Raw genomic sequence first — 6,067 nt, 5'->3', positions numbered from 1 at the left:
AATAAATTTATTCAAATTTAGATGCAACGTAATTTTGAATTTTTAGTCTGTATTCTGAGATTTCTGCAGTAAGCTTTCGTCTGGATCGAATGAATATTTAATTCTGCCCTAGGGAACGAATGCTACTTTATGTCCACAGCACACTGACCACAACTAAAGAGCTTTAGATCGTCATGAAAACGTTAGTGGTCCGAAGGGAGCTATTCAGTAGACTACGCAGCACGCCCTTGCGACAAATCTAAATTACCAATGACTTGTGAACAGGAGAACAGAAACAGGGCCCTACTGAGGTTATTGCCTGTACTAGAACTTACTTTTTACAAGCCCTCTGCTACTTTCAGAGGTTTAGGAGCCTTAAAGTCAAGAAAACAGCTTACCTTAGAGAAGCTGACAGACATCAACGACGGCTAATTCTGGTACTTAAATACACTCATGCTCATAAATTAAGGATAGTGCCGATACATGGTGAAACAACGCTCTGGTGGGCGGTTTGCGGGTTTAACTCAACTCGGGGTATGACCATGCGGTGCATTTGACCTGCGGTCGTCACACGGTGGCGCTGGCAGCAATCCACATACGGAGAGGTGTGTTGGTGCATGTCAGAGTATGGTGCAGCGAGCAAGTGTGCAGACGTTTCTAGACGTGCTAATGGTGACTGTGTGTTAAATATGGCTCAAAGAACACATGTTGATGACGTTATGAGGGGTAGAATACTAGGGCGACTGAAGACTGTTAAAACATAGTAGGTCATAGCACGGGCCCTTCGTGTGCCACAAAGTGTGACCTCAAGATTATGGCAACGATTCCAGCAGACGGGAAACGTGTCCAGGCGCTACAGCACGGGACGTCCACAGTGTACAATACCACAGGAAGACCGATATCTCACCATCAGTGCCCGCAGATGACCACGGAGTACTGCAGGTAGCCTTGCTCGGGACCTTAACGCAGCCACTGGAACAGTTGTCTCCAGACACACAGTCTACATACGACTGAACAGGCATGGTTTATTCGCCTGGAGACTTCAAGGTGCAGTCCACTGACACTTGGTCGCAGGAGAGCCCATAAAGCCTGGTGTCAAGAACACAGTACATGGTCATTGGAACAGTGGTTCAAATGGCTCTGAGCACTATGGGACTCAACATCTGTGGTCATCAGTCCCCCAGAACTTAGAACTACTTAAACCTAACTAACCTAAGGACATCACACACATCCATGTCCGAGGCAGGATTCGAACCTGCGACCGTAGCGGTCACTCGGTTCCAGACTGTAGCGCCTAGAACCGCACGGCCACTCCGGCCGGCCATCTGATGTGAACCAGGAACTAGATACCAACCCATTAATGCCCTTGAAAGGGACCTGTAAGGAGGTTGTGGTTTGATGGTGTGGGGTGGGACTATGATTGGTGCACGTACACCCCTGCATGTCTGACAGAGGAACTGTAACAGGCCAGGTGTATCGGGACGTTATTTTGCACTAGTATGTCCGCCTTTTCAGGGGTGCAGTGGGTCCCACCTTCCTCCTGATGGATGATAACGCATGGACCCACCGAGCTGCCATCGTGGTGGAGTAGCTTGAAACAGAATATATCAGGCGAATGGAGTGGCCTGCCTGTTCTCCAGACCTAAACCCCATCGAGCTCGGTCGAAGTATCGCTGCACGTCTTCAAACCCCTACGACACTTTAGGAGCTTCGACAGGCACTGGTGCAAGAACGAGAGGCTATACCCCAGCAGCAGCTCGACCACCTGATCAAGAGTGTTCCAACCCGTTGTGCGTGGTGCATGGTGATCACATCCCATACTGATGTCGGGGTACATGCGCAGGGAACAGTGGCATTTTGTAGCACATGTGTTTTGGGACGGTTTTTTCAACTTGTCACCAATACCGTGGACTTACAGATCTGTGTCGTGTGTGTCTCCTATGTGCCTACGCTATTAGCACCAGTTTTGTGTAGTGCCACGTTGTGTGGCACCACATTCTGCAATTGTCCTTAATTTATGAGCATGAGCGTACCTCAGTTGGTACCTCTTACTGCTGAAGAGTTAGGCATATGTTCATGGTCTGCTTTCGCTTTCCAAAAGAAATTCCTGTAACAGCAAGTAACCTCAGTCTTCACGTTTTCACAACTACGTAGATTTGGACAAGTGAAAGGACATCAGCCGCTGGAGTCAATGCACGAAAATATCACAGGATACTCTACAATTCTCTGTCCAGTATTCATTTACTAGATACATCTGCCGCATTATCCGTAAATTTAAAAAATTGCGAGAGCGTTACTGATTACTTACTCGTATGATGATACTCAGTCATACGTTGATTTATAGATATTTCACAAATAATACAGGCACACTGACTCAAGTATATGCGTGGCAAAAAAGGAGCGAGGTTATTCACATTGTTAAGGAACTATTTCTCCTCCAGTACTAATGTGTTATTGTTCTCTAACCCATAAATATACTCTTTCGACGTGAGAAATGTAATCAAAGTAGGTCTGCTCCCTGACAGTGACAGTTTACTACAGACGTGTTCCTGCGCTCCTCTGAAGCAATGCGCAAGAATTTGTTTTGGGTAATGTGGCTCTATTTCTTTTCATTTCATTTCATAATGACCATGCTTCGAAGTGGTGCGTCGTGTTTGGAAGTATGGTTATTTTCGTTTTCGTGCAAAATCATTGCCCTTTATTGATACACTACTGGCCGTTAAAATTGCTACACCAAGAAGAAATGCAGATGATAAACGGGTATTCTTTGGACAAGTATATTATACTAGAACTGATATGTAATTACATTTTCACGCAATTTGGGTGCATAGATCCTGAGAAATCAGTACCCAGAACAACCACATCTGGCCGTAATAACGGCTTTGAGAGGCCTGGGCATTCAGTCAAACAGAGCTTGTATGGCGTGTACAGGTACACTGCCCATGCAGCTTCAACACGATACCACAGTTCATCAAGAGTAGTGACTGGCGTATTGTAACGAGCCAGTTGCTCGGCCACCATTGACCAGACGTTTTCAATTGGTGAGAGATCTGGAGAATGTGCTGGCCAGGGCAGCAGTCGAACATTTTCAGTATCTAGAAAGGCCCGTACAGGACCTGCAACATGCGGTCGAGCATTATCCTGGTGAAATGTAGGGTTTCGCATGGATCAAATTAAGGGTAGAGCCACGGGTCGTAACACATCTGAAATGTAACGTCCACTGCTCAAAGTGCCGTCAGTGCGAACAAGAGGTGACCGAGACGTGTAACCAATGGCACCCCATACCATCATGCCGGGTGATACGCCAGTATGGTGATGACGATTACACGCTTCCGATGTGCGTTCACCGCGATGTCGCCAAACACGGAAGCGACCATCATGATGCTGCAAACGGAACCTGGATTCATCCGAAAAAATGACGTTTTGCCATTCGTGCACCCAGGTTCGTCATTGAGTACACCATCGCAGGCGCTCGTGTCTGTGATGCAGCGTCAAGGGTAAACGCAGCCATGGTCTCCGAGCTGATAGTCAATGCTGCTGCAAACGTGGCTCAGGGATCGAGACGTGGCTACACGATCCGTTACAGCCATGCGGATAAGATGCCTGTCATCTCGACAGCTAGTGATACGAGGCCGTTGGGATTCAGCACGGCGTTCCGTATTACCCTCCTGAACCCAGTTATTCCATATTCTGCTAACAGTCATTGGATCTCGACCAACGCGAGCAGCAATGTCGCGATACGATAAACCGCAATCGCGATAGGCTACAATCCGACCTTTATCAAAGTCGGAAACGTGATGGTACGCACTTCTCCTCCTTACACGAGGCATCACAACAACGGTTCACCAGGCAACGCCGGTCAACTGCTGTTTGTGTGTGAGAAATCGGTTGGAAACTTTCCTCATGTCGGCACGTTGTAGGTGTCGCCACCGGCGCCAACCTTGTGTGAATGCTCTGAAAAGCTAATCATTTGCATATCACAGCATCTTCTTCCTGTCGGTTAAATTTCGCGTATGTAGCACGTCATCTTCGTAGTGTAGCAATTTTAATGGTCAGTAGTGTGTGTATATATTCGGACCATCATGAAAACAGTTAAATATCTAAGGAGGGAGACGTCTTGAGTTACTGTAGGCCTATATAGTTCCATGGCAACATATAGAGTAACAGGAAAACGGCATCTGCTAAATACAGCACAAGAAAATGATACTTATTCCTTTCACTCGGGGGGAAATATAAAGAAAATTGTTAAATGAATTTAAAAGTAAAATTCTGACAACGGATCTGAGAAAACTCACGAACTTTTGGTCTTAAGCGACGGTAACAAATGAATGAAAAGCATCTATCCAGTAGCTCAATGATCATGCGAGAATCACAACGGAAGATGTCCTACAGAAGACCATCTTCTGAAATTGTTTCACTACGGCAGAGCGTAATATCGTTCCTCCTTTCAATCACTGTAAAAACGTCGAAAAGTGGATATCGAGAACAGTGATTGCGGAATAGGAAATCAGCTAAAATCTCTCACGAGACGAAAGGCACCTGAACGTGACGAGATACATGCATTATCCCATACAAATTACGTGAAAGAATTTGCTCCTCTTCTAGCAGCAGAATATCGTTGGTCGCTGTAGCTACGAAGCGTTCAAAGCATTTGGAAAAAGGCGCCATTGGCGTTCTCAAGAACTGACATCGGATTACTGCAAATATCCATGGCGTTATGTCATTAACGTCAGTCTTTTTTAGAATTATGGAACACATTTTAAGCTCGCATATATTTTGGAAAACTAAAATCTCCTCCACAGGAATCAGCATAAACATTGGTCTTGTGAAACTTAATTGGCTCTGTTCGTCCACGAGATTCCGGGGGCGTAGATAACTGCGCCCACGCTGAAGTCATGTTCCTTTACTTTCGCAGAGTTTTACGGTCCCAAACTGTTATTTAAAGATCGCAATATGAGCTCACACGATATCTGTCCAGCTTTGCGTTTGGATTGAGAACTTCTTCGCAAATGAACTTCATTAATAAGGGGATGAAATCGTCGGATGTAAATGTAAATTCAGGAGTAACACCCAGTATTTTCGCTGGGATATACATAAATTATGTGGTGAAAAACGTTGGGAGTTTCGTAAGGCTGTTCGCGGATAATGCTGCTGTAACAAGGCAATAAGCAACGCCAGAAAACTCTTACGGAATACGGGATGATCTGCAGGACAGGTACCGTCGGTGAAGGGACTGGTAGTTGACTCTCAGAATTAATAAGTTACCGTATTGCACACAAATAGACAGAAGCACTTACAATTTTTATATGAAACTATTGGATGTAAATCAGTGGAAACAAACTATCGCAAAATATCAAAGAGTCTCAATCCAGAGAGATAACATGTAAGTAGTAGTATGAAGAGCAGATGCCGGGCTGAATTCATTGGAAAACTCCTAAGGAAATATTGTTCAACACGGAAGCAGTCTTTTAGAAAACCCTCATTCGACAGACTAGAGCACTTTTGGTCAGTCTGGGATCATTATCAGGCGGGATTAACAGATCAGACAGGGACGATATACAGAAGAGCAGTGCGTTTAGTCATGGGTTTGTAAACTAAGCGCAAGAGCGTCACGCAGATGCTAATCAAAGTACAATGACAGACGCTACAAGAATAGCGTTGTGCAACCAGGAGAGAATTACTCCTAAAACACCGAACGTTAAGTTCTAAAGAGAGTCAGGCAACATATTAATACCTCCAAAATTCACCTCTATAAACGACGTAACAAGAAAATCAACAAAATTCGATCTCATGCCCAGGCCTCACAAAAAATCGTTCTTCCCAACCTCGATTCGCAAATGGAACACGAAACGGGGAAAACTGTAGTGGCACGAGAGGTATACAGACACCGTAAGGTGCCCTAAGGGTCATATACGTAGATGGAAGTTTAGATGTAGACGTAAAATTGGGTTTTTTGTTTTTGTGACGTTCGATGCTGTGCTCTCCACCTTACTCTATCCAGAATAACTACTGCAACCTAAGTCCATTTGATCCTGCTTACAGTATTTGTTTTTTAGTCTTCCTCTACAATTTTTACGCTCCACATTTC

This window comes from Schistocerca nitens, chromosome 3, assembly GCF_023898315.1.
Source record: "Schistocerca nitens isolate TAMUIC-IGC-003100 chromosome 3, iqSchNite1.1, whole genome shotgun sequence".
Classification (NCBI taxonomy): domain Eukaryota; kingdom Metazoa; phylum Arthropoda; class Insecta; order Orthoptera; family Acrididae; genus Schistocerca; species Schistocerca nitens.
Note: the sequence above shows the minus strand (reverse complement) of the source record.